Genomic DNA, 27500 nt, shown 5'->3' on the forward strand with positions numbered 1-27500 from the left:
GCTAGGGCAAGGGTTAGGGCAAGGGTTAGGGCAAGGGCTATGATTAGGGTTAGAGATCGGGTTAGGGTTACGGTTGGGGTTAGGGTGAGGGTCAGGACTAGGGTTAGGGTGAGGGTTAGGGTTAGTGTTAGGGGCAGGGTTAGCATTAGGGTCAGGGCTACGGTTAGGGTTATGGGAAGGGGTCGGGGTAGGATTAGGGTAGGGTTAGGGTTATGGCTATGGTTAGGGTTAGGGCTCGGATAAGGGTTAGGGTTAAGGCTAGGGCTAGTGTTAGGGTTAGGGCTATGGCTAGGGCTTGGGCTAGGGCAAGGGTTAGGTTTAGGGTTAGGGTTAGGTATAGGGTGAGGGCTAGGGTTAGGGTGAGGGTTCTGGTTAGTGTTAGGGCTAGGGTTAGCATTAGGGTTAGGTCTACGGTTATCGTTAGGGTTTGTGTTAGGGTTAGTGGTAGGCTTTGAGTTAGGGTAAGGTCTAGGGTTAGGGCTAGGGCTAGGGTCAGGGTTAGGGCTAGGTTTAGAACTAGAGCTAGGGCTAGGGTTAGGGTTAGGGTTCAGTTTTAGTTTAGGGTTACAGTTTGGTTTAGGGGTAGGGGTAGGGGTAGGGTTAGGTCTAGGCCTAGGGTTTGGGTTAAGGCTATAGTTAGGTTTAGGGTTAGGGTTAGGGTTAGCGCTAGGGTTAGGCTTAGGGTTAGGGTTAGGGCTAGGGTTAGGTTTAGGGCTCGGGTTAGGGTTAGGGTTACGGTTCTGGTTCCGGTTAGGGTTTGGGTTAGCGTTAGGGTTAGTGGTAGGTGTTGGGTTAGGGTTAGGGCTAGGGATAGAGTTTAGGCTAGGATTAGGGTTAGGGTTACAGTTAGTGAGAGGGTTAGGGCTTAGGCTAGTGTTAGGGTGAGAGTTAGGTTTAGGGATATGGTTTTTTGTTAGGGTTAGGGTTATGGTTAGCGTTAGGATTAGGGTTAGGGCTAGGGTTAGGTCGAGGGTTAGGGTTAGGGTTAGGGTTAGGGTTAGGGTTAGGGTTAGGGTTAGGGTTAAGGTTAGAGTTAGGGTTAGGGTTAGGGTTAGGGTTTGGGTTAGGGTTAGTGTTCAGGCTAGGGCTAGGGTTACTGCTAGGGCTATGGTAAGGGCTAGGGTTAGGGCTAGGGGTAGGGCTTGGGTTAGGGTTAGGGTTAGGGCTAGGGCTAGGGCTAGGGCAAGGGTTAGGGCAAGGGCTATGGTTAGGGTTAGGGTTAGGGTTAGGGTTAGGGTTAGGGTTAGGGTGAGGGTTAGGGCTCGGGCTAGGGCTAGGGCAAGGGTTAGGGCAAGGGCTATGGTTAGGGTTAGAGATCGGGTTAGGGTTACGGTTGGGGTTAGGGTGAGGGTCAGGACTAGGGTTAGGGTGAGGGTTAGGGTTAGTGTTAGGGCCAGGGTTAGCATTAGGGTCAGGGCTACGGTTAGGGTTATGGGAAGGGGTAGGGGTAGGATTAGGGTAGGGTTAGGGTTACGGCTATGGTTAGGGTTAGGGCTCGGACAAGGGTTAGGGCTAAGGCTAGGGCTAGTGTTAGGGTTAGGGCTATGGCTAGGGCTTGGGCTAGGGCAAGGGTTAGGGTTAGGGTTAGGTTTAGGTATAGGGTGAGGGCTACGGTTAGGGCGAGGGTTTGTATTAGGGTTAGTGGTAGGCTTTGGGTTAGGGTAAGGTCTAGGGTTAGGGCTAGGGCTAGGGTAAGGTTTAGGGCTAGGTTTAGAACTAGAGCTAGGGCTAGGGTTAGGGTTAGGGTTCAGTTTCAGTTTAGGGTTACAGTTTGGTTTAGGGGTAGGGGTAGGGTTAGGTCTAGGCCTAGGGTTAGGGTTAAGGCTATAGTTAGGTTTAGGGTTAGGGTTAGGGTTAGCGCTAGGGTTAGGCTTAGGGTTAGGGTTAGGGCTAGGGTTAGGTTTAGGGCTCGGGTTAGGTTTAGGGTTACGGTTCTGGTTCTGGTTAGGGTTTGGGTTAGCGTTACGGTTAGTGGTAGGTGTTGGGTTAGGGTTAGGGCTAGGGATAGAGTTTAGGCTAGGATTAGGGTTAGGTTACAGTTAGTGAGAGGGTTAGGGCTAAGGCTAGTGTTAGGGTGAGATTTAGGTTTAGGGATACGGTTTTTTGTTAGGGTTAGGGTTATGGTTAGCGTTAGGATTAGGGTTAGGGCTAGGGTTAGGTCGAGGGTTAGGGTTAGGGTTAAGGTTAGGGTTAGGGTTAAGGTTAGAGTTAGGGTTAGGGTTAGGGTTTGTGTTAGGTTTAGGGTTAGTGTTCGGGCTAGGGCTAGGGTTACTGCTAGGGCTACAGTTAGGGCTAAGGTTAGGGCTAGGGTTAGGGCTAGGGTTAGGGCTAGGGTTAGGGCTTGGGTTAGGGTTAGGGCTAGGGCTAGGGCTAGGGCAAGGGTTAGGCAAGGGCTATGGTTAGGGTTAGGGTTAGGGTTAGGGTTAGGGTTAGGGTTAGGGTGAGGGTTAGGGCTTGGGCTAGGGCAAGGGTTAGGGCAAGGGCTATGCTTAGGGTTAGAGTTAGGGTTAGGGTTAGGGTTAGGGTTAGGGTTAGGGCTAGGGTGAGGTTTAGGGTTAGGGTTAGGGTTAGGTCTAGGGTTAGGGTTATCGTTAGGGTGACGCTTTGGGCTAGGGTTAGGGTTAGGGTTAGGGTTAGGGTTAGGGTTCGGGTTCGGGTTTGGGCTAGGGCTAGGGTTAGGGCTAGGGCTAGGGCTAGGGCTACGTATAGGGCTAGCGTTAGGGCTAGGGTTAGGGCTTAGGTTAGGGTTAGGGTTAGGGTTAAGGTTTAGGGTTCGGGTTAGGTATAGGGTGAGGGCTAGGGTTAGGGTGAGGGTTCTGGTTAGTGTTAGGGCTAGGGTTAGGGTTAGCATTAGGGTTAGGTCTACAGTTATGGTTAGGGTTTGTGTTAGGGTTAGTGGTAGGCTTTGAGTTAGGGTAAGGTCTAGGGTTAGGGCTAGGGCTAGGGTCAGGGTTAGGGCTAGGTTTAGAACTAGAGCTAGGGCTAGGGTTAGGGTTAGGGTTCAGTTTTAGTTTAGGGTTACAGTTTGGTTTAGGGGTAGGGGTAGGGGTAGGGTTAGGTCTAGGCCTAGGGTTTGGGTTAAGGCTATAGTTAGGTTTAGGGTTAGGGTTAGGGTTAGCGCTAGGGTTAGGCTTAGGGTTAGGGTTAGGGCTAGGGTTAGGTTTAGGGCTCGGGTTAGGGTTAGGGTTACGGTTCTGGTTCTGGTTAGGGTTTGGGTTAGCGTTAGGGTTAGTGGTAGGTGTTGGGTTAGGGTTAGGGCTAGGGATAGAGTTTAGGCTAGGATTAGGGTTAGGGTTACAGTTAGTGAGAGGGTTAGGGCTAAGGCTAGTGTTAGGGTGAGAGTTAGGTTTAGGGATATGGTTTTTTGTTAGGGTTAGGGTTATGGTTAGCGTTAGGATTAGGATTAGGGCTAGGGTTAGGTCGAGGGTTAGGGTTAGGGTTAGGGTTAGGGTTAGGGTTAAGGTTAGAGTTAGGTTTAGGGTTAGGGTTAGGGTTTGGGTTAGGGTTAGTGTTCAGGCTAGGGCTAGGGTTACTGCTAGGGCTACGGTAAGGGCTAGGGTTAGGGCTAGGGGTAGGGCTTGGGTTAGGGTTAGGGTTAGGGCTAGGGCTAGGGCTAGGGCAAGGGTTAGGGCAAGGGCTATGGTTAGGGTTAGGGTTAGGGTTAGGGTTAGGGTTAGGGTGAGGGTTAGGGCTCGGGCTAGGGCTAGGGCTAGGGCAAGGGTTAGGGCAAGGGCTATGATTAGGGTTAGAGTTCGGGTTAGGGTTATGGTTGGGGTTAGGGTGAGGGTCAGGACTAGGGTTAGCGTGAGGGTTAGGGTTAGTGTTAGGGCCAGGGTTAGCATTAGGGTCAGGGCTACGGTTAGGGTTAGGGGTAGGGGTAGGGGTAGGATTAGGGTAGGGTTAGGGTTACGGCTGTGGTTAGGGTTAGGGCTCGGACAAGGGTTAGGGCTAAGGCTAGGGCTAGTGTTAGGGTTAGGGCTATGGCTAGGGCAAGGGTTAAGGTTAGGGTTAGGGTTAGGTATAGGGTGAGGGCTAGGGTTAGGGTGAGGGTTCTGGTTAGTGTTAGGGCTAGGGTAAGCATTAGGGTTAGGGCTACGGTTATGGTTAGGGTTGGTATTAGGGTTAGTGGTAGGCTTTGGGTTAGGGTAAGGTCTAGGGTTAGGGCTAGGGCTAGGGTAAGGGTTAGGGCTAGGTTTAGAACTAGAGCTAGGGCTAGGGTTAGGGTTAGGGTTCAGTTTCAGTTTAGGGTTACAGTTTGGTTTAGGTGTAGGCATAGGGGTAGGGTTAGGTCTAGGCCTAGGGTTAGGGTTAAGGCTATAGTTAGGTTTAGGGTTAGGGTTAGGGTTAGCGCTAGGGTTAGGCTTAGGGTTAGGGTTAGGGCTAGGGTTAGGTTTAGGGCTCGGGTTAGGTTTTGGGTTACGGTTCTGGTTCTGGTTAGGGTTTGGGTTAGCGTTACGGTTAGTGGTAGGTGTTGGGTTAGGGTTAGGGATAGGGATAGAGTTTAGGCTATGATTAGGGTTAGGTTACAGTTAGTGAGAGGGTTAGGGCTAAGGCTAGTGTTAGGGTTAGGCTTAGGTTTAGGGATATGGTTTGGGTTAGGCTTAGGGTTAGGGCTAGGGTTAGGGTTAGGGTTAGGGTTAGGGTTAGGTCTAGGGTTAGGGTTAGGGTTATGGTTAGGGTTAGGGTTAGGGTTAGGGTTAGTGTTAGGGTTAGGGTTAGGGTTCGGGCTAGCGCTAGGGTTAGGGTTAGGGCTAGGGCTATGGTTACGACTAGGGTTAGGGCTAGGGTTAGGGCTACGGCAAGGGTTACGGCAAGGGCTATGGTTAGGGTTATGGTTAGGGTTAGGGTTAGGGTCAGGGTTAGGGTGAGGGCTAGGGTTAGGGTGAGGGTTAGGGTTAGTGTTAGGGCTAGGGTTAGCATTAGGGTTAGGGCTACGGTTAGGGTCAGGGTTAGGGCTATGGTTATGGTTAGGGTTTGGGTTAGGGTTTGTGGTAGGCTTTGGGTTAGGGTTAGGTCTAGGGTTAGGGTTTGGGCTAAGGTTAGGGTTAGGGTTATGGCTAGGGTTAGGGTTTGGGTTAGGTTTAGGATTTGGGTTAGGGTTAGGGTTAGGGCTGGGGTTGGGGTTGAGGTTAGGGTGAGGGTTACGGTTGGGGTTGTGGTTGGTGTCGTGTTGTGGTTGGGGTTGGGGTTAGGGTTTGAGTTTGGGTTCGGGTTCCGGATAGGGTTAGAATTAGTGTTAGGGTTAGGGTTAGGGCTAGGGCTAGGGTTAGGGTTAGGGCTAGGGCTAGGGCTACGGATAGGGCTAGGGTTAGGGCTAGGGTTAGGGCTTAGGTTAGGGTTAGGGTTAGGGTTAGGGTTAGGGTTCGGGTTAGGTATAGGTTGAGGGCTAGGGTTAGGGTGAGGGTTCTGGTTAGTGTTAGGGCTAGGGTTAGCATTAGGGTTAGGGCTACGGTTATGGTTAGGGTTTGTGTTAGGGTTAGTGGTAGGCTTTGAGTTAGGGTAAGGTCTAGGGTTAGGGCTAGGGCTAGGGTCAGGGTTAGGGCTAGGTTTAGAACTAGAGCTAGGGCTAGGGTTAGGGTTAGGGTTCAGTTTTAGTTTAGGGTTACAGTTTGGTTTAGGGGTAGGGGTAGGGGTAGGGTTAGGTCTAGGCCTAGGGTTTGGGTTAAGGCTATAGTTAGGTTTAGGGTTAGGGTTAGGGTTAGCGCTAGGGTTAGGCTTAGGGTTAGGGTTAGGGTTAGGGTTAAGGTTAGAGTTAGGGTTAGGGTTAGGGTTAGGGTTTGGGTTAGGGTTAGTGTTCAGGCTAGGGCTAGGGTTACTGCTAGGGCTATGGTAAGGGCTAGGGGTAGGGCTAGGGGTAGGGCTTGGGTTAGGGTTAGGGTTAGGGCTAGGGCTAGGGCTAGGGCAAGGGTTAGGGCAAGGGCTATGGTTAGGGTTAGGGTTAGGGTTAGGGTTAGGGTTAGGGTTAGGGTTAGGGTGAGGGTTAGGGCTCGGGCTAGGGCTAGGGCTAGGGCAAGGGTTAGGGCAAGGGCTATGGTTAGGGTTAGAGATCGGTTTAGGGTTACGGTTGGGGTTAGGGTGAGGGTCAGGACTAGGGTTAGGGTGAGGGTTAGGGTTAGTGTTAGGGCCAGGGTTAGCATTAGGGTCAGGGCTACGGTTAGGGTTATGGGAAGGGGTAGGGGTAGGATTAGGGTAGGGTTAGGGTTACGGCTATGGTTAGGGTTAGGGCTCGGACAAGGGTTAGGGCTAAGGCTAGGGCTAGTGTTAGGGTTAGGGCTATGGCTAGGGCTTGGGCTAGGGCAAGGGTTAGGGTTAGGGTTAGGGTTAGGTATAGGGTGAGGGCTACGGTTAGGGCGAGGGTTTGTATTAGGGTTAGTGGTAGGCTTTGGGTTAGGGTAAGGTCTAGGGTTAGGGCTAGGGCTAGGGTAAGGTTTAGGGCTAGGTTTAGAACTAGAGCTAGGGCTAGGGTTAGGGTTAGGGTTCAGTTTCAGTTTAGGGTTACAGTTTGGTTTAGGGGTAGGGGTAGGGTTAGGTCTAGGCCTAGGGTTAGGGTTAAGGCTATAGTTAGGTTTAGGGTTAGGGTTAGGGTTAGCGCTAGGGTTAGGCTTAGGGTTAGGGTTAGGGCTAGGGTTAGGTTTAGGGCTCGGGTTAGGTTTAGGGTTACGGTTCTGGTTCTGGTTAGGGTTTGGGTTAGCGTTACGGTTAGTGGTAGGTGTTGGGTTAGGGTTAGGGCTAGGGATAGAGTTTAGGCTAGGATTAGGGTTAGGTTACAGTTAGTGAGAGGGTTAGGGCTAAGGCTAGTGTTAGGGTGAGATTTAGGTTTAGGGATACGGTTTTTTGTTAGGGTTAGGGTTATGGTTAGCGTTAGGATTAGGGTTAGGGCTAGGGTTAGGTCGAGGGTTAGGGTTAGGGTTAAGGTTAGGGTTAGGGTTAAGGTTAGAGTTAGGGTTAGGGTTAGGGTTTGTGTTAGGGTTAGGGTTAGTGTTCGGGCTAGGGCTAGGGTTACTGCTAGGGCTACAGTTAGGGCTGAGGTTAGGGCTAGGGTTAGGGCTAGGGTTAGGGCTTGGGTTAGGGTTAGGGCTAGGGCTAGGGCTAGGGCAAGGGTTAGGCAAGGGCTATGGTTAGGGTTAGGGTTAGGGTTAGGGTTAGGGTTAGGGTTAGGGTGAGGGTTAGGGCTAGGGCTAGGGCAAGGGTTAGGGCAAGGGCTATGCTTAGGGTTAGAGTTAGGGTTAGGGTTAGGGTTAGGGTTAGGGTTAGGGCTAGGGTGAGGTTTAGGGTTAGGGTTAGGGTTAGGTCTAGGGTTAGGGTTATCGTTAGGGTGACGCTTTGGGCTAGGGTTAGGGTTAGGGTTAGGGTTAGGGTTCGGGTTCGGGTTCGGGCTAGGGCTAGGGTTAGGGCTAGGGCTAGGGCTAGGGCTACGTATAGGGCTAGCGTTAGGGCTAGGGTTAGGGCTTAGGTTAGGGTTAGGGTTAGGGTTAAGGTTTAGGGTTCGGGTTAGGTATAGGGTGAGGGCTAGGGTTAGGGTGAGGGTTCTGGTTAGTGTTAGGGCTAGGGTTAGGGTTAGCATTAGGGTTAGGTCTACAGTTATGGTTAGGGTTTGTGTTAGGGTTAGTGGTAGGCTTTGAGTTAGGGTAAGGTCTAGGGTTAGGGCTAGGGCTAGGGTCAGGGTTAGGGCTAGGTTTAGAACTAGAGCTAGGGCTAGGGTTAGGGTTAGGGTTCAGTTTTAGTTTAGGGTTACAGTTTGGTTTAGGGGTAGGGGTAGGGGTAGGGTTAGGTCTAGGCCTAGGGTTTGGGTTAAGGCTATAGTTAGGTTTAGGGTTAGGGTTAGGGTTAGCGCTAGGGTTAGGCTTAGGGTTAGGGTTAGGGCTAGGGTTAGGTTTAGGGCTCGGGTTAGGGTTAGGGTTACGGTTCTGGTTCCGGTTAGGGTTTGGGTTAGCGTTAGGGTTAGTGGTAGGTGTTGGGTTAGGGTTAGGGCTAGGGATAGAGTTTAGGCTAGGATTAGGGTTAGGGTTACAGTTAGTGAGAGGGTTAGGGCTAAGGCTAGTGTTAGGGTGAGAGTTAGGTTTAGGGATATGGTTTTTTGTTAGGGTTAGGGTTATGGTTAGCGTTAGGATTAGGATTAGGGCTAGGGTTAGGTCGAGGGTTAGGGTTAGGGTTAGGGTTAGGGTTAGGGTTAAGGTTAGAGTTAGGTTTAGGGTTAGGGTTAGGGTTTGGGTTAGGGTTAGTGTTCAGGCTAGGGCTAGGGTTACTGCTAGGGCTACGGTAAGGGCTAGGGTTAGGGCTAGGGGTAGGGCTTGGGTTAGGGTTCGGGTTAGGGCTAGGGCTAGGGCTAGGGCAAGGGTTAGGGCAAGGGCTATGGTTAGGGTTAGGGTTAGGGTTAGGGTTAGGGTTAGGGTGAGGTTTAGGGCTCGGGCTAGGGCTAGGGCTAGGGCAAGGGTTAGGGCAAGGGCTATGATTAGGGTTAGAGTTCGGGTTAGGGTTATGGTTGGGGTTAGGGTGAGGGTCAGGACTAGGGTTAGCGTGAGGGTTAGGGTTAGTGTTAGGGCCAGGGTTAGCATTAGGGTCAGGGCTACGGTTAGGGGTAGGGGTAGGGGTAGGGGTAGGATTAGGGTAGGGTTAGGGTTACGGCTATGGTTAGGGTTAGGGCTCGGACAAGGGTTAGGGCTAAGGCTAGGGCTAGTGTTAGGGTTAGGGCTATGGCTAGGGCAAGGGTTAAGGTTAGGGTTAGGGTTAGGTATAGGGTGAGGGCTAGGGTTAGGGTGAGGGTTCTGGTTAGTGTTAGGGCTAGGGTAAGCATTAGGGTTAGGGCTACGGTTTTGGTTAGGGTTGGTATTAGGGTTAGTGGTAGGCTTTGGGTTAGGGTAAGGTCTAGGGTTAGGGCTAGGGCTAGGGTAAGGGTTAGGGCTAGGTTTAGAACTAGAGCTAGGGCTAGGGTTAGGGTTAGGGTTCAGTTTCAGTTTAGGGTTACAGTTTGGTTTAGGGGTAGGCATAGGGGTAGGGTTAGGTCTAGGCCTAGGGTTAGGGTTAAGGGTTAGGGTTAGGGTTAGGGTTAGGGTTAGGGTTAGGGTTAGGGTTAAGGTTAGGGTTAGGGTTAAGGTTAGAGTTAGGGTTAGGGTTAGGGTTTGTGTTAGGGTTAGGGTTAGTGTTCGGGCTAGGGCTAGGGTTACTGCTAGGGCTACAGTTAGGGCTAAGGTTAGGGCTAGGGTTAGGGCTAGGGTTAGGGCTTGGGTTAGGGTTAGGGCTAGGGCTAGGGCTAGGGCAAGGGTTAGGCAAGGGCTAGGGTTAGGGTTAGGGTTAGGGTTAGGGTTAGGGTTAGGGTTAGGGTTAGGGTGAGGGTTAGGGCTAGGGCTAGGGCAAGGGTTAGGGCAAGGGCTATGCTTAGGGTTAGAGTTAGGGTTAGGGTTAGGGTTAGGGTTAGGGCTAGGGTGAGGTTTAGGGTTAGGGTTAGGGTTAGGTCTAGGGTTAGGGTTATCGTTAGGGTGACGCTTTGGGCTAGGGTTAGGGTTAGGGTTAGGGTTAGGGTTCGGGTTCGGGTTCGGGCTAGGGCTAGGGTTAGGGCTAGGGCTAGGGCTAGGGCTACGTATAGGGCTAGCGTTAGGGCTAGGGTTAGGGCTTAGGTTAGGGTTAGGGTTAGGGTTAAGGTTTAGGGTTCGGGTTAGGTATAGGGTGAGGGCTAGGGTTAGGGTGAGGGTTCTGGTTAGTGTTAGGGCTAGGGTTAGGGTTAGCATTAGGGTTAGGTCTACAGTTATGGTTAGGGTTTGTGTTAGGGTTAGTGGTAGGCTTTGAGTTAGGGTAAGGTCTAGGGTTAGGGCTAGGGCTAGGGTCAGGGTTAGGGCTAGGTTTAGAACTAGAGCTAGGGCTAGGGTTAGGGTTAGGGTTCAGTTTTAGTTTAGGGTTACAGTTTGGTTTAGGGGTAGGGGTAGGGGTAGGGTTAGGTCTAGGCCTAGGGTTTGGGTTAAGGCTATAGTTAGGTTTAGGGTTAGGGTTAGGGTTAGCGCTAGGGTTAGGCTTAGGGTTAGGGTTAGGGCTAGGGTTAGGTTTAGGGCTCGGGTTAGGGTTAGGGTTACGGTTCTGGTTCTGGTTAGGGTTTGGGTTAGCGTTAGGGTTAGTGGTAGGTGTTGGGTTAGGGTTAGGGATAGGGATAGAGTTTAGGCTAAGATTAGGGTTAGGGTTACAGTTAGTGAGAGGGTTAGGGCTAAGGCTAGTGTTAGGGTGAGAGTTAGGTTTAGGGATATGGTTTTTTGTTAGGGTTAGGGTTATGGTTAGCGTTAGGATTAGGATTAGGGCTAGGGTTAGGTCGAGGGTTAGGGTTAGGGTTAGGGTTAGGGTTAGGGTTAGGGTTAGGGTTAGGGTTAAGGTTAGAGTTAGGTTTAGGGTTAGGGTTAGGGTTTGGGTTAGGGTTAGTGTTCAGGCTAGGGCTAGGGTTACTGCTAGGGCTACGGTAAGGGCTAGGGTTAGGGCTAGGGGTAGGGCTTGGGTTAGGGTTAGGGTTAGGGCTAGGGCTAGGGCTAGGGCAAGGGTTAGGGCAAGGGCTATGGTTAGGGTTAGGGTTAGGGTTAGGGTTAGGGTGAGGGTTAGGGCTCGGGCTAGGGCTAGGGCTAGGGCAAGGGTTAGGGCAAGGGCTATGATTAGGGTTAGAGTTCGGGTTAGGGTTATGGTTGGGGTTAGGGTGAGGGTCAGGACTAGGGTTAGCGTGAGGGTTAGGGTTAGTGTTAGGGCCAGGGTTAGCATTAGGGTCAGGGCTACGGTTAGGGTTAGGGGTAGGGGTAGGGGTAGGATTAGGGTAGGGTTAGGGTTACGGCTATGGTTAGGGTTAGGGCTCGGACAAGGGTTAGGGCTAAGGCTAGGGCTAGTGTTAGGGTTAGGGCTATGGCTAGGGCAAGGGTTAAGGTTAGGGTTAGGGTTAGGTATAGGGTGAGGGCTAGGGTTAGGGTGAGGGTTCTGGTTAGTGTTAGGGCTAGGGTAAGCATTAGGGTTAGGGCTACGGTTATGGTTAGGGTTGGTATTAGGGTTAGTGGTAGGCTTTGGGTTAGGGTAAGGTCTAGGGTTAGGGCTAGGGCTAGGGTAAGGGTTAGGGCTAGGTTTAGAACTAGAGCTAGGGCTAGGGTTAGGGTTAGGGTTCAGTTTCAGTTTAGGGTTACAGTTTGGTTTAGGTGTAGGCATAGGGGTAGGGTTAGGTCTAGGCCTAGGGTTAGGGTTAAGGCTATAGTTAGGTTTAGGGTTAGGGTTAGGGTTAGCGCTAGGGTTAGGCTTAGGGTTAGGGTTAGGGCTAGGGTTAGGTTTAGGGCTCGGGTTAGGTTTTGGGTTACGGTTCTGGTTCTGGTTAGGGTTTGGGTTAGCGTTACGGTTAGTGGTAGGTGTTGGGTTAGGGTTAGGGATAGGGATAGAGTTTAGGCTATGATTAGGGTTAGGTTACAGTTAGTGAGAGGGTTAGGGCTAAGGCTAGTGTTAGGGTTAGGCTTAGGTTTAGGGATATGGTTTGGGTTAGGCTTAGGGTTAGGGCTAGGGTTAGGGTTAGGGTTAGGGTTAGGGTTAGGTCTAGGGTTAGGGTTAGGGTTATGGTTAGGGTTAGGGTTAGGGTTAGGGTTAGTGTTAGGGTTAGGGTTAGGGTTCGGGCTAGCGCTAGGGTTAGGGTTAGGGCTAGGGCTATGGTTACGACTAGGGTTAGGGCTAGGGTTAGGGCTACGGCAAGGGTTACGGCAAGGGCTATGGTTAGGGTTATGGTTAGGGTTAGGGTTAGGGTCAGGGTTAGGGTGAGGGCTAGGGTTAGGGTGAGGGTTAGGGTTAGTGTTAGGGCTAGGGTTAGCATTAGGGTTAGGGCTACGGTTAGGGTCAGGGTTAGGGCTATGGTTATGGTTAGGGTTTGGGTTAGGGTTTGTGGTAGGCTTTGGGTTAGGGTTAGGTCTAGGGTTAGGGTTTGGGCTAAGGTTAGGGTTAGGGTTATGGCTAGGGTTAGGGTTTGGGTTAGGTTTAGGATTTGGGTTAGAGTTAGGGTTAGGGCTAGGGTTAGGTTTAGGGTTAGGGTTAGGGCTGGGGTTGGGGTTGAGGTTAGGGTGAGGGTTACGGTTGGGGTTGTGGTTGGTGTCGTGTTGTGGTTGGGGTTGGGGTTAGGGTTTGAGTTTGGGTTCGGGTTCCGGATAGGGTTAGAATTAGTGTTAGGGTTAGGGTTAGGGCTAGGGCTAGGGTTAGGGTTAGGGCTAGGGCTAGGGCTACGGATAGGGCTAGGGTTAGGGCTAGGGTTAGGGCTTAGGTTAGGGTTAGGGTTAGGGTTAGGGTTAGGGTTCGGGTTAGGTATAGGTTGAGGGCTAGGGTTAGGGTGAGGGTTCTGGTTAGTGTTAGGGCTAGGGTTAGCATTAGGGTTAGGGCTACGGTTATGGTTAGGGTTTGTGTTAGGGTTAGTGGTAGGCTTTGAGTTAGGGTAAGGTCTAGGGTTAGGGCTAGGGCTAGGGTCAGGGTTAGGGCTAGGTTTAGAACTAGAGCTAGGGCTAGGGTTAGGGTTAGGGTTCAGTTTTAGTTTAGGGTTACAGTTTGGTTTAGGGGTAGGGGTAGGGGTAGGGTTAGGTCTAGGCCTAGGGTTTGGGTTAAGGCTATAGTTAGGTTTAGGGTTAGGGTTAGGGTTAGCGCTAGGGTTAGGCTTAGGGTTAGGGTTAGGGGTAGGGTTAGGTTTAGGGCTCGGGTTAGGGTTAGGGTTACGGTTCTGGTTCTGGTTAGGGTTTGGGTTAGCGTTAGGGTTAGGGTTAGTGGTAGGTGTTGGGTTAGGGTTAGTGCTAGGTATAGAGTTTAGGCTAGGATTAGGGTTAGGGTTACAGTTAGTGAGAGGGTTAGGGCTAAGGCTAGTGTTAGGGTGAGATTTAGGTTTAGGGATATGTTTTTTTGTTAGGGTTAGGGTTATGGTTAGCGTTAGGATTAGGGTTAGGGCTAGGGTTAGGTCGAGGGTTAGGGTTAGGGTTAGGGTTAGGGTTAGGGTTAAGGTTAGAGTTAGGGTTAGGGTTAGGGTTAGGGTTAGGGTTAGGGTTTGGGTTAGGGTTAGTGTTCGGGCTAGGGCTAGGGTTACTGCTAGGGCTACGGTTAGGGCTAGGGTTAGGGCTAGGGGTAGGGCTTGGGTTAGGGTTAGGGTTAGGGCTAGGGCTAGGGCTAGGGCAAGGGTTAGGGCAAGGGCTATGGTTAGGGTTAGAGTTCGGACAAGGGTTAGGTCTAAGGCTAGGGCTAGTGTTAGGGTTAGGGCTATGGCTAGGTCTTGGGCTAGGGCAAGGGTTAGGGTTAAGGTTAGGTATAGGGTGAGGGCTAGGGTTAGGGTGAGGGTTCTGGTTAGTGTTAGGGCTAGGGTAAGCATTAGGGTTAGGGCAACGGTTATGGTTAGGGTTTGTATTAGTGTTAGTGGTAGGCTTTGGGTTAGGGTAAGGTCTAGGGTTAGGGCTAGGGTTAGGGTTAATGTTAGGGCTAGGGCTAGGGTTAGGTTTGGGGTTACGGTTAGGGTTACGGTTAGGGTTAGGGTTAGAGTTAGGGCTAGGGTTGGGGTAGAGGTTAGGGTTAGGGTTAGGGTTAGGATTAGGTTTACGGTTGTGTTTGCGGTTGGTGTTGTGTTGTGGTTGGGGTTGGGGTTAGGGTTTGAGTTCGGGTTCGGTTCGGGTTAGGGTTAGGGTTAGGGTTTGGGGTAGGTTTATGGTTTGGGTTAGGGTTAGGGTTGGGGTTGGGGTTAGGTTTAGGGCTAGGGCTAGGGTTAAAGCTAGGGCTAGGGCTAGGGTTAGGGTTAGCGTTAGGGTTAGCGCTAGGACTAGGGTTAGGGTTGGGGTTAGGGCTAGGGCTAGGGTTAGGTTTAGGGGTAGGGATAGGTTTAGGGATAGGGTCTGGGCTAGGGTTAGGTTTAGGGTTAAGGCTCGGGCTAGGGCTAGGGATAGGGATAGGGATAGGGATAGGGATAGGGCTAGGGCTAGGGCTAGGGTTAGTGTTAGGGTTAGGGCTAGGGTTCGGGTTAGGGCTAGAGTTCGGGTTAGGGTTAGGGTGGGGTTAGGGCTACGGCTAGGGTTTGGGCTTGGGTTAGGGTTAGGGCTAGGGATAGGACTAGGGATAGGGATAGGGATAGGGATAGGGATAGGACTAGGGCTAGGGATAGGGCTAGGGCTAGGGCAAGGGTTAGGTCAAGGGCTATTGTTACGGTTAAGTTTAGGGTCAGTGTGAGGGCTATGGTTAGGGTGAGGGTGAGGGTTACGGCTAGGGTTAGCATTAGGGATAGGGCTGGCGTTAGCGTTAGCATTAGAGTTAGGTTTAGGTTTAGGGTTAGGGTTAGGGTTAGGGTTAGGGCTAGGGCTAGGCCTACGGTTAGGGCTTGCGTTATGGCTAGGGTTAGGGTTTGGTGAGGTTTAGGGTTAGGAGTAGAGTTAGGGTTAGGGTGAGGGCTAGGTTTAGGGTGAGGGTTAGTTTTAGGGTTAGGGTTAGGGCTAGGGTTATCATTAGGGTTACGGCTAGGGTTAGGGTTAGGTTTATGATTATGGTTAGGGTTTTGGTTAGGTTTAGTGGTAGGCTCTGGGTTAGGGTTAGGGCTAGGGTTTGGGTTAGGGTTAGGGTTTGGGTTAGGGTTAGGGTTAGGATTAGGGCTAGGGCTAGTGTTAGGACTAGGGCTAGGGTAACGGTTAGGACATGCGTTAGAGCTAGAGTTAGGGCTAGCGTTAGGGTTTAGGTTCAGTTTAGGGTTACAGTTTGAGTTAGGGGTAGGGGTAGGGTAGGGCTAGGGCTAGGGTTAGGGCTAGGCCTAGGGTTAGAATTAGGGCTAAGGTTAGGTTTAGGGTTAGGGTTAGCGCTAGGGTTAGCGCTAGGGTTACGTTTAGGGTTAGGGATAGGGTTAGGGTTAGGGTTAGGGTTTGGGTTAGGGTTAGTGTTCGGGCTAGGGCTAGGGTTACTGCTAGGGCTACGGTTAGGGCTAGGGTTAGGGCTAGGGGTAGGGCTTGGGTTAGGGTTAGGGTTAGGGCTAGGGCTAGGGCTAGGGCAAGGGTTAGGGCAAGGGCTATGGTTAGGGTTAGAGTTCGGACAAGGGTTAGGTCTAAGGCTAGGGCTAGTGTTAGGGTTAGGGCTATGGCTAGGTCTTGGGCTAGGGCAAGGGTTAGGGTTAAGGTTAGGTATAGGGTGAGGGCTAGGGTTAGGGTGAGGGTTCTGGTTAGTGTTAGGGCTAGGGTAAGCATTAGGGTTAGGGCAACGGTTATGGTTAGGGTTTGTATTAGTGTTAGTGGTAGGCTTTGGGTTAGGGTAAGGTCTAGGGTTAGGGCTAGGGTTAGGGTTAATGTTAGGGCTAGGGCTAGGGTTAGGTTTGGGGTTACGGTTAGGGTTACGGTTAGGGTTAGGGTTAGAGTTAGGGCTAGGGTTGGGGTAGAGGTTAGGGTTAGGGTTAGGGTTAGGATTAGGTTTACGGTTGTGTTTGCGGTTGGTGTTGTGTTGTGGTTGGGGTTGGGGTTAGGGTTTGAGTTCGGGTTCGGTTCGGGTCAGGGCTACGGTTAGGGTTAGGGGTAGGGGTAGGGGTAGGATTAGGGTAGGGTTAGGGTTACGGCTATGGTTAGGGTTAGGGCTCGGACAAGGGTTAGGGCTAAGGCTAGGGCTAGTGTTAGGGTTAGGGCTATGGCTAGGGCAAGGGTTAAGGTTAGGGTTAGGGTTAGGTATAGGGTGAGGGCTAGGGTTAGGGTGAGGGTTCTGGTTAGTGTTAGGGCTAGGGTAAGCATTAGGGTTAGGGCTACGGTTATGGTTAGGGTTGGTATTAGGGTTAGTGGTAGGCTTTGGGTTAGGGTAAGGTCTAGGGTTAGGGCTAGGGCTAGGGTAAGGGTTAGGGCTAGGTTTAGAACTAGAGCTAGGGCTAGGGTTAGGGTTAGGGTTCAGTTTCAGTTTAGGGTTACAGTTTGGTTTAGGTGTAGGCATAGGGGTAGGGTTAGGTCTAGGCCTAGGGTTAGGGTTAAGGCTATAGTTAGGTTTAGGGTTAGGGTTAGGGTTAGCGCTAGGGTTAGGCTTAGGGTTAGGGTTAGGGCTAGGGTTAGGTTTAGGGCTCGGGTTAGGTTTTGGGTTACGGTTCTGGTTCTGGTTAGGGTTTGGGTTAGCGTTACGGTTAGTGGTAGGTGTTGGGTTAGGGTTAGGGATAGGGATAGAGTTTAGGCTATGATTAGGGTTAGGTTACAGTTAGTGAGAGGGTTAGGGCTAAGGCTAGTGTTAGGGTTAGGCTTAGGTTTAGGGATATGGTTTGGGTTAGGCTTAGGGTTAGGGCTAGGGTTAGGGTTAGGGTTAGGGTTAGGTCTAGGGTTAGGGTTAGGGTTATGGTTAGGGTTAGGGTTAGGGTTAGGGTTAGTGTTAGGGTTAGGGTTAGGGTTCGGGCTAGCGCTAGGGTTAGGGTTAGGGCTAGGGCTATGGTTACGACTAGGGTTAGGGCTAGGGTTAGGGCTACGGCAAGGGTTACGGCAAGGGCTATGGTTAGGGTTATGGTTAGGGTTAGGGTTAGGGTCAGGGTTAGGGTGAGGGCTAGGGTTAGGGTGAGGGTTAGGGTTAGTGTTAGGGCTAGGGTTAGCATTAGGGTTAGGGCTACGGTTAGGGTCAGGGTTAGGGCTATGGTTATGGTTAGGGTTTGGGTTAGGGTTTGTGGTAGGCTTTGGGTTAGGGTTAGGTCTAGGGTTAGGGTTTGGGCTAAGGTTAGGGTTAGGGTTATGGCTAGGGTTAGGGTTTGGGTTAGGTTTAGGATTTGGGTTAGAGTTAGGGTTAGGGCTAGGGTTAGGTTTAGGGTTAGGGTTAGGGTTAGGGCTGGGGTTGGGGTTGAGGTTAGGGTGAGGGTTACGGTTGGGGTTGTGGTTGGTGTCGTGTTGTGGTTGGGGTTGGGGTTAGGGTTTGAGTTTGGGTTCGGGTTCCGGATAGGGTTAGAATTAGTGTTAGGGTTAGGGTTAGGGCTAGGGCTAGGGTTAGGGTTAGGGCTAGGGCTAGGGCTACGGATAGGGCTAGGGTTAGGGCTAGGGTTAGGGCTTAGGTTAGGGTTAGGGTTAGGGTTAGGGTTAGGGTTCGGGTTAGGTATAGGTTGAGGGCTAGGGTTAGGGTGAGGGTTCTGGTTAGTGTTAGGGCTAGGGTTAGCATTAGGGTTAGGGCTACGGTTATGGTTAGGGTTTGTGTTAGGGTTAGTGGTAGGCTTTGAGTTAGGGTAAGGTCTAGGGTTAGGGCTAGGGCTAGGGTCAGGGTTAGGGCTAGGTTTAGAACTAGAGCTAGGGCTAGGGTTAGGGTTAGGGTTCAGTTTTAGTTTAGGGTTACAGTTTGGTTTAGGGGTAGGGGTAGGGGTAGGGTTAGGTCTAGGCCTAGGGTTTGGGTTAAGGCTATAGTTAGGTTTAGGGTTAGGGTTAGGGTTAGCGCTAGGGTTAGGCTTAGGGTTAGGGTTAGGGGTAGGGTTAGGTTTAGGGCTCGGGTTAGGGTTAGGGTTACGGTTCTGGTTCTGGTTAGGGTTTGGGTTAGCGTTAGGGTTAGGGTTAGTGGTAGGTGTTGGGTTAGGGTTAGTGCTAGGTATAGAGTTTAGGCTAGGATTAGGGTTAGGGTTACAGTTAGTGAGAGGGTTAGGGCTAAGGCTAGTGTTAGGGTGAGATTTAGGTTTAGGGATATGTTTTTTTGTTAGGGTTAGGGTTATGGTTAGCGTTAGGATTAGGGTTAGGGCTAGGGTTAGGTCGAGGGTTAGGGTTAGGGTTAGGGTTAGGGTTAGGGTTAGGGTTAAGGTTAGAGTTAGGGTTAGGGTTAGGGTTAGGGTTAGGGTTAGGGTTTGGGTTAGGGTTAGTGTTCGGGCTAGGGCTAGGGTTACTGCTAGGGCTACGGTTAGGGCTAGGGTTAGGGCTAGGGGTAGGGCTTGGGTTAGGGTTAGGGTTAGGGCTAGGGCTAGGGCTAGGGCAAGGGTTAGGGCAAGGGCTATGGTTAGGGTTAGAGTTCGGACAAGGGTTAGGTCTAAGGCTAGGGCTAGTGTTAGGGTTAGGGCTATGGCTAGGTCTTGGGCTAGGGCAAGGGTTAGGGTTAAGGTTAGGTATAGGGTGAGGGCTAGGGTTAGGGTGAGGGTTCTGGTTAGTGTTAGGGCTAGGGTAAGCATTAGGGTTAGGGCAACGGTTATGGTTAGGGTTTGTATTAGTGTTAGTGGTAGGCTTTGGGTTAGGGTAAGGTCTAGGGTTAGGGCTAGGGTTAGGGTTAATGTTAGGGCTAGGGCTAGGGTTAGGTTTGGGGTTACGGTTAGGGTTACGGTTAGGGTTAGGGTTAGAGTTAGGGCTAGGGTTGGGGTAGAGGTTAGGGTTAGGGTTAGGGTTAGGATTAGGTTTACGGTTGTGTTTGCGGTTGGTGTTGTGTTGTGGTTGGGGTTGGGGTTAGGGTTTGAGTTCGGGTTCGGTTCGGGTTAGGGTTAGGGTTAGGGTTTGGGGTAGGTTTATGGTTTGGGTTAGGGTTAGGGTTGGGGTTGGGGTTAGGTTTAGGGCTAGGGCTAGGGTTAAAGCTAGGGCTAGGGCTAGGGTTAGGGTTAGCGTTAGGGTTAGCGCTAGGACTAGGGTTAGGGTTGGGGTTAGGGCTAGGGCTAGGGTTAGGTTTAGGGGTAGGGATAGGTTTAGGGATAGGGTCTGGGCTAGGGTTAGGTTTAGGGTTAAGGCTCGGGCTAGGGCTAGGGATAGGGATAGGGATAGGGATAGGGATAGGGCTAGGGCTAGGGCTAGGGTTAGTGTTAGGGTTAGGGCTAGGGTTCGGGTTAGGGCTAGAGTTCGGGTTAGGGTTAGGGTGGGGTTAGGGCTACGGCTAGGGTTTGGGCTTGGGTTAGGGTTAGGGCTAGGGATAGGACTAGGGATAGGGATAGGGATAGGGATAGGGATAGGACTAGGGCTAGGGATAGGGCTAGGGCTAGGGCAAGGGTTAGGTCAAGGGCTATTGTTACGGTTAAGTTTAGGGTCAGTGTGAGGGCTATGGTTAGGGTGAGGGTGAGGGTTACGGCTAGGGTTAGCATTAGGGATAGGGCTGGCGTTAGCGTTAGCATTAGAGTTAGGTTTAGGTTTAGGGTTAGGGTTAGGGTTAGGGTTAGGGCTAGGGCTAGGCCTACGGTTAGGGCTTGCGTTATGGCTAGGGTTAGGGTTTGGTGAGGTTTAGGGTTAGGAGTAGAGTTAGGGTTAGGGTGAGGGCTAGGTTTAGGGTGAGGGTTAGTTTTAGGGTTAGGGTTAGGGCTAGGGTTATCATTAGGGTTACGGCTAGGGTTAGGGTTAGGTTTATGATTATGGTTAGGGTTTTGGTTAGGTTTAGTGGTAGGCTCTGGGTTAGGGTTAGGGCTAGGGTTTGGGTTAGGGTTAGGGTTTGGGTTAGGGTTAGGGTTAGGATTAGGGCTAGGGCTAGTGTTAGGACTAGGGCTAGGGTAACGGTTAGGACATGCGTTAGAGCTAGAGTTAGGGCTAGCGTTAGGGTTTAGGTTCAGTTTAGGGTTACAGTTTGAGTTAGGGGTAGGGGTAGGGTAGGGCTAGGGCTAGGGTTAGGGCTAGGCCTAGGGTTAGAATTAGGGCTAAGGTTAGGTTTAGGGTTAGGGTTAGCGCTAGGGTTAGCGCTAGGGTTACGTTTAGGGTTAGGGATAGGGTTAGGTGTAGGGGTAGGGATAGGTTTAGGGATAGGGTCTGGGCTAGGGTTAGGTTTAGGGTTAAGGCTCGGGCTAGGGCTAGGTATAGGGCTAGGGCTAGGGCTAGGGCTAGGGCTAGGGTTAGGGTTAGGGTTAGGGCTATGGTTCGGGTTAGGGCTAGAGTTCGGGTTAGGGTTAGGGTGGGGTTAGGGCTACGGCTAGGGTTAGGGCTTGGGTTATGTTTAGGGTTAGGGTTAGGGTTAGGGTTAGGGCTAGGGCTAGGGTTAGGGCTAGGGCTTGGACTAGGGATAGGGACAGGGATAGGGATAGGGATAGGGCTAGGGCTAGGACTAGGGATAGGGATAGGGCTAGGGCAAGGGTTAGGTCAAGGGCTATTGTTACGGTTAGGGTTAGGGTCAGTGTGAGGGCTATGGTTAGGGTGAGGGTGAGGGTGAGGGTTACGGCTAGGGTTAGCATTAGGGTTAGGGCTGGCGTTAGCGTTAGCGTTAGAGTTAGGTTTAGGTTTAGGGTTAGTGTTAGGGTTAGGGCTAGGGCTAGGGCTACGGTTAGGGCTAGCGTTATGGCTAGGGTTAGGGTTCGGTGAGGTTTAGGGTTAGGAGTAGAGTTAGGGTGAGGGTGAGGGCTAGGTTAGGGGTGAGGGTTAGTTTTAGGGTTAGGGTTAGGGCTAGGGTTATCATTAGGGTGAGGGCTAGGGTTAGGGTTAGGTTTATGATTATGGTTAGGGTTTTGGTTAGGTTTAGTGGTAGGCTTTGGGTTAGGGTTAGGGCTAGGGTTTGGGTTAGGGTTTGGGTTAGGGTTAGGGTTAGGATTAGGGCTAGGGCTCGTGTTAGCGCTAGGGCTAGGGCTAGGGTAACGGTTAGGACATGCGTTAGAGCTAGAGTTAGGGCTAGCGTTAGGGTTCAGGTTCAGTTTAGGGTTACAGTTTGAGTTAGGGGTAGGGCTAGGGTAGGGCTAGGGCTAGGGTTAGGGCTAGGCCTAGGGTTAGAATTAGGGCTAAGGTTAGGTTTAGGGTTAGGGTTAGCGTTAGGGTTAGCGCTAGGGTTACGTTTAGGGTTAGGGATAGGGTTAGGTTTAGGGCTCGGGTTATGGTTAGGGTTACGGTTAGGGTTAGGGTTTGGGTTAGCGTTAGGGTTAGTGGTAGGTGTTGGGTTAGGGTTAGGGCTAGGGATAGAGTTTAGGCTAGGATTAGGGTTAGGGTTACAGTTAGTGAGAGGGTTAGGGCTAAGCCTAGTGTTAGGGTGAGATTTAGGTTTAGGGATATGTTTTTTTGTTAGGGTTAGGGTTATGGTTAGCGTTAGGATTAGGGTTAGGGCTAGGGTTAGGTCGAGGGTTAGGGTTAGGGTTAGGGTTAGGGTTAGGGTTAAGGTTAGAGTTAGGGTTAGCGTTAGGGTTTGGGTTAGGGTTAGGGTTAGTGTTCGGGCTAGGGCTAGGGTTACTGCTAGGGCTACGGTTAGGGCTAGGGTTAGGGCTAGGGTTAGGGCTTGGGTTAGGGTTAGTTTTAGGGCTAGGGCTAGGGCTAGGGCAAGGGTTAGGGCAAGGGCTATGGTTAGGGTTAGGGTTAGGGTTAGGGTTAGGGTTAGGGTGAGGGTTAGGGCTAGGGCTAGGGCTAGGGCTAGGGCAAGGGTTAGGGCAAGGGTTAGGGCAAGGGCTATGATTAGGGTTAGAGATCGGGTTAGGGTTACGGTTGGGGTTAGGGTGAGGGTCAGGACTAGGGTTAGGGTGAGGGTTAGGGTTAGTGTTAGGGGCAGGGTTAGCATTAGGGTCAGGGCTACGGTTAGGGTTATGGGAAGGGGTCGGGGTAGGATTAGGGTAGGGTTAGGGTTATGGCTATGGTTAGGGTTAGGGCTCGGATAAGGGTTAGGGTTAAGGCTAGGGCTAGTGTTAGGGTTAGGGCTATGGCTAGGGCTTGGGCTAGGGCAAGGGTTAGGTTTAGGGTTAGGGTTAGGTATAGGGTGAGGGCTAGGGTTAGGGTGAGGGTTCTGGTTAGTGTTAGGGCTAGGGTTAGCATTAGGGTTAGGTCTACGGTTATCGTTAGGGTTTGTGTTAGGGTTAGTGGTAGGCTTTGAGTTAGGGTAAGGTCTAGGGTTAGGGCTAGGGCTAGGGTCAGGGTTAGGGCTAGGTTTAGAACTAGAGCTAGGGTTAGGGTTAGGGTTCAGTTTTAGTTTAGGGTTACAGTTTGGTTTAGGGGTAGGGGTAGGGGTAGGGTTAGGTCTAGGCCTAGGGTTTGGGTTAAGGCTATAGTTAGGTTTAGGGTTAGGGTTAGGGTTAGCGCTAGGGTTAGGCTTAGGGTTAGGGTTAGGGCTAGGGTTAGGTTTAGGGCTCGGGTTAGGGTTAGGGTTACGGTTCTGGTTCCGGTTAGGGTTTGGGTTAGCGTTAGGGTTAGTGGTAGGTGTTGGGTTAGGGTTAGGGCTAGGGATAGAGTTTAGGCTAGGATTAGGGTTAGGGTTACAGTTAGTGAGAGGGTTAGGGCTAAGGCTAGTGTTAGGGTGAGAGTTAGGTTTAGGGATATGGTTTTTTGTTATGGTTAGGGTTATGGTTAGCGTTAGGATTAGGGTTAGGGCTAGGGTTAGGTCGAGGGTTAGGGTTAGGGTTAGGGTTAGGGTTAGGGTTAGGGTTAGGGTTAGGGTTAGGGTGAGGGTTAGGGCTCGGGCTAGGGCTAGGGCTAGGGCAAGGGTTAGGGCAAGGGCTATGGTTAGGGTTAGAGATCGGGTTAGGGTTACGGTTGGGGTTAGGGTGAGGGTCAGGACTAGGGTTAGGGTGAGGGTTAGGGTTAGTGTTAGGGCCAGGGTTAGCATTAGGGTCAGGGCTACGGTTAGGGTTATGGGAAGGGGTAGGGGTAGGATTAGGGTAGGGTTAGGGTTACGGCTATGGTTAGGGTTAGGGCTCGGACAAGGGTTAGGGCTAAGGCTAGGGCTAGTGTTAGGGTTAGGGCTATGGCTAGGGCTTGGGCTAGGGCAAGGGTTAGGGTTAGGGTTAGGGTTAGGTATAGGGTGAGGGCTACGGTTAGGGCGAGGGTTTGTATTAGGGTTAGTGGTAGGCTTTGGGTTAGGGTAAGGTCTAGGGTTAGGGCTAGGGCTAGGGTAAGGTTTAGGGCTAGGTTTAGAACTAGAGCTAGGGCTAGGGTTAGGGTTAGGGTTCAGTTTCAGTTTAGGGTTACAGTTTGGTTTAGGGGTAGGGGTAGGGTTAGGTCTAGGCCTAGGGTTAGGGTTAAGGCTATAGTTAGGTTTAGGGTTAGGGTTAGGGTTAGCGCTAGGGTTAGGCTTAGGGTTAGGGTTAGGGCTAGGGTTAGGTTTAGGGCTCGGGTTAGGTTTAGGGTTACGGTTCTGGTTCTGGTTAGGGTTTGGGTTAGCGTTACGGTTAGTGGTAGGTGTTGGGTTAGGGTTAGGGCTAGGGATAGAGTTTAGGCTAGGATTAGGGTTAGGTTACAGTTAGTGAGAGGGTTAGGGCTAAGGCTAGTGTTAGGGTGAGATTTAGGTTTAGGGATACGGTTTTTTGTTAGGGTTAGGGTTATGGTTAGCGTTAGGATTAGGGTTAGGGCTAGGGTTAGGTCGAGGGTTAAGGTTAGGGTTTGGGTTAAGGTTAGAGTTAGGGTTAGGGTTAGGGTTTGTGTTAGGGTTAGGGTTAGTGTTCGGGCTAGGGCTAGGGTTACTGCTAGGGCTACAGTTAGGGCTAAGGTTAGGGCTAGGGTTAGGGCTAGGGTTAGGGCTAGGGTTAGGGCTTGGGTTAGGGTTAGGGCTAGGGCTAGGGCTAGGGCAAGGGTTAGGCAAGGGCTATGGTTAGGGTTAGGGTTAGGGTTAGGGTTAGGGTTAGGGTTAGGGTGAGGGTTAGGGCTAGGGCTAGGGCAAGGGTTAGGGCAAGGGCTATGCTTAGGGTTAGAGTTAGGGTTAGGGTTAGGGTTAGGGTTAGGGTTAGGGCTAGGGTGAGGTTTAGGGTTAGGGTTAGGGTTAGGTCTAGGGTTAGCGTTATCGTTAGGGTGACGCTTTGGGCTAGGGTTAGGGTTAGGGTTAGGGTTAGGGTTAGGGTTAGGGTTCGGGTTCGGGTTCGGGCTAGGGCTAGGGTTAGGGCTAGGGCTAGGGCTAGGGCTACGTATAGGGCTAGCGTTAGGGCTAGGGTTAGGGCTTAGGTTAGGGTTAGGGTTAGGGTTAAGGTTTAGGGTTCGGATTAGGTATAGGGTGAGGGCTAGGGTTAGGGTGAGGGTTCTGGTTAGTGTTAGGGCTAGGGTTAGGGTTAGCATTAGGGTTAGGTCTACAGTTATGGTTAGGGTTTGTGTTAGGGTTAGTGGTAGGCTTTGAGTTAGGGTAAGGTCTAGGGTTAGGGCTAGGGCTAGGGTCAGGGTTAGGGCTAGGTTTAGAACTAGAGCTAGGGCTAGGGTTAGGGTTAGGGTTCAGTTTTAGTTTAGGGTTACAGTTTGGTTTAGGGGTAGGGGTAGGGGTAGGGTTAGGTCTAGGCCTAGGGTTTGGGTTAAGGCTATAGTTAGGTTTAGGGTTAGGGTTAGGGTTAGCGCTAGGGTTAGGCTTAGGGTTAGGGTTAGGGCTAGGGTTAGGTTTAGGGCTCGGGTTAGGGTTAGGGTTACGGTTCTGGTTCTTGTTAGGGTTTGGGTTAGCGTTAGGGTTAGTGGTAGGTGTTGGGTTAGGGTTAGGGCTAGGGATAGAGTTTAGGCTAGGATTAGGGTTAGGGTTACAGTTAGTGAGAGGGTTAGGGCTAAGGCTAGTGTTAGGGTGAGAGTTAGGTTTAGGGATATGGTTTTTTGTTAGGGTTAGGGTTATGGTTAGCGTTAGGATTAGGATTAGGGCTAGGGTTAGGTCGAGGGTTAGGGTTAGGGTTAGGGTTAGGGTTAGGGTTAAGGTTAGAGTTAGGGTTAGGGTTAGGGTTAGGGTTTGGGTTAGGGTTAGTGTTCAGGCTAGGGCTAGGGTTACTGCTAGGGCTACGGTAAGGGCTAGGGTTAGGGCTAGGGGTAGGGCTTGGGTTAGGGTTAGGGTTAGGGCTAGGGCTAGGGCTAGGGCAAGGGTTAGGGCAAGGGCTATGGTTAGGGTTAGGGTTAGGGTTAGGGTTAGGGTGAGGGTTAGGGCTCGGGCTAGGGCTAGGGCTAGGGCAAGGGTTAGGGCAAGGGCTATGATTAGGGTTAGAGTTCGGGTTAGGGTTATGGTTGGGGTTAGGGTGAGGGTCAGGACTAGGGTTAGCGTGAGGGTTAGGGTTAGTGTTAGGGCCAGGGTTAGCATTAGGGTCAGGGCTACGGTTAGGGTTAGGGGTAGGGGTAGGGGTAGGATTAGGGTAGGGTTAGGGTTACGGCTATGGTTAGGGTTAGGGCTCGGACAAGGGTTAGGGCTAAGGCTAGGGCTAGTGTTAGGGTTAGGGCTATGGCTAGGGCAAGGGTTAAGGTTAGGGTTAGGGTTAGGTATAGGGTGAGGGCTAGGGTTAGGGTGAGGGTTCTGGTTAGTGTTAGGGCTAGGGTAAGCATTAGGGTTAGGGCTACAGTTATGGTTAGGGTTGGTATTAGGGTTAGTGGTAGGCTTTGGGTTAGGGTAAGGTCTAGGGTTAGGGCTAGGGCTAGGGTAAGGGTTAGGGCTAGGTTTAGAACTAGAGCTAGGGCTAGGGTTAGGGTTAGGGTTCAGTTTCAGTTTAGGGTTACAGTTTGGTTTAGGGGTAGGCATAGGGGTAGGGTTAGGTCTAGGCCTAGGGTTAGGGTTAAGGGTTAGGGTTAGGGTTAGGGTTAGGGTTAGGGTTAGGGTTAGGGTTAAGGTTAGGGTTAGGGTTAAGGTTAGAGTTAGGGTTAGGGTTAGGGTTTGTGTTAGGGTTAGGGTTAGTGTTCGGGCTAGGGCTAGGGTTACTGCTAGGGCTACAGTTAGGGCTAAGGTTAGGGCTAGGGTTAGGGCTAGGGTTAGGGCTTGGGTTAGGGTTAGGGCTAGGGCTAGGGCTAGGGCAAGGGTTAGGCAAGGGCTAGGGTTAGGGTTAGGGTTAGGGTTAGGGTTAGGGTTAGGGTTAGGGTGAGGGTTAGGGCTAGGGCTAGGGCTAGGGTGAGGGTTCTGGTTAGTGTTAGGGCTAGGGTTAGCATTAGGGTTAGGGCTACGGTTATGGTTAGGGTTTGTGTTAGGGTTAGTGGTAGGCTTTGAGTTAGGGTAAGGTCTAGGGTTAGGGCTAGGGCTAGGGTTAGGGCTAGGGCTAGGGCTACGGATAGGGCTAGGGTTAGGGCTAGGGTTAGGGCTTAGGTTAGGGTTAGGGTTAGGGTTAGGGTTCGGGTTAGGTATAGGGTGAGTGCTAGGGTTAGGTTGAGGGTTCTGGTTAGTGTTAGGGCTAGGGTTAGCATTAAGGTTAGGGCTACGGTTATGGTTAGGATTTGTGTTAGGGTTAGTGGTAGGCTTTGAGTTAGGGTAAGGTCTAGGGTTAGGGCTAGGGCTAGGGTAAGGGTTAGGGCTAGGGGTAGAACTAGAGCTAGGGCTAAGGTTAGGGTTAGGGTTCAGTTTTAGTTTAGGGTTACAGTTTGGTTTAGGGGTAGGGGTAGGGGTAGGGGTAGGGGTCGGTCTAGGCCTAGGGTTAGGGTTAAGGCTAAAGTTAGGTTTAGGGTTAGGGTTAGGGTTAGCGCTAGGGTTAGGCTTAGGGTTAGGGTTAGGGCTAGGGTTAGGTTTAGGGCTCGGGTTAGGGTTAGGGTTACGGTTCTGGTTAGGGTTTGGGTTAGCGTTAGGGTTAGTGGTAGGTGTTGGGTTAGGGTTAGGGCTAGGGATAGAGTTTAGGCTAGGATTAGGGTTAGGGTTACAGTTAGTGAGAGGGTTAGGGCTAAGCCTAGTGTTAGGGTGAGATTTAGGTTTAGGGATATGTTTTTTTGTTAGGGTTAGGGTTATGGTTAGCGTTAGGATTAGGGTTAGGGCTAGGGTTAGGTCGAGGGTTAGGGTTAGGGTTAGGGTTAGGGTTAGGGTTAAGGTTAGAGTTAGGGTTAGCGTTAGGGTTTGGGTTAGGGTTAGGGTTAGTGTTCGGGCTAGGGCTAGGGTTACTGCTAGGGCTACGGTTAGGGCTAGGGTTAGGGCTAGGTTTAGGGCTTGGGTTAGGGTTAGTTTTAGGGCTAGGGCTAGGGCTAGGGCAAGGGTTAGGGCAAGGGCTATGGTTAGGGTTAGGGTTAGGGTTAGGGTTAGGGTGAGGGTTAGGGCTAGGGCTAGGGCTAGGGCAAGGGTTAGGGCAAGGGTTAGGGCAAGGGCTATGATTAGGGTTAGAGATCGGGTTAGGGTTACGGTTGGGGTTAGGGTGAGGGTCAGGACTAGGGTTAGGGTGAGGGTTAGGGTTAGTGTTAGGGGCAGGGTTAGCATTAGGGTCAGGGCTACGGTTAGGGTTATGGGAAGGGGTCGGGGTAGGATTAGGGTAGGGTTAGGGTTATGGCTATGGTTAGGGTTAGGGCTCGGATAAGGGTTAGGGTTAAGGCTAGGGCTAGTGTTAGGGTTAGGGCTATGGCTAGGGCTTGGGCTAGGGCAAGGGTTAGGTTTAGGGTTAGGTATAGGGTGAGGGCTAGGGTTAGGGTGAGGGTTCTGGTTAGTGTTAGGGCTAGGGTTAGCATTAGGGTTAGGTCTACGGTTATCGTTAGGGTTTGTGTTAGGGTTAGTGGTAGGCTTTGAGTTAGGGTAAGGTCTAGGGTTAGGGCTAGGGCTAGGGTCAGGGTTAGGGCTAGGTTTAGAACTAGAGCTAGGGTTAGGGTTAGGGTTCAGTTTTAGTTTAGGGTTACAGTTTGGTTTAGGGGTAGGGGTAGGGGTAGGGTTAGGTCTAGGCCTAGGGTTTGGGTTAAGGCTATAGTTAGGTTTAGGGTTAGGGTTAGGGTTAGCGCTAGGGTTAGGCTTAGGGTTAGGGTTAGGGCTAGGGTTAGGTTTAGGGCTCGGGTTAGGGTTAGGGTTACGGTTCTGGTTCCGGTTAGGGTTTGGGTTAGCGTTAGGGTTAGTGGTAG

The sequence above is a fragment of the Heloderma suspectum genome, chromosome W (genome assembly GCF_057233095.1).
Source record: "Heloderma suspectum isolate Gila_16-S chromosome W, 16-S_ref, whole genome shotgun sequence".
NCBI classification, from domain to species: domain Eukaryota; kingdom Metazoa; phylum Chordata; class Lepidosauria; order Squamata; family Helodermatidae; genus Heloderma; species Heloderma suspectum.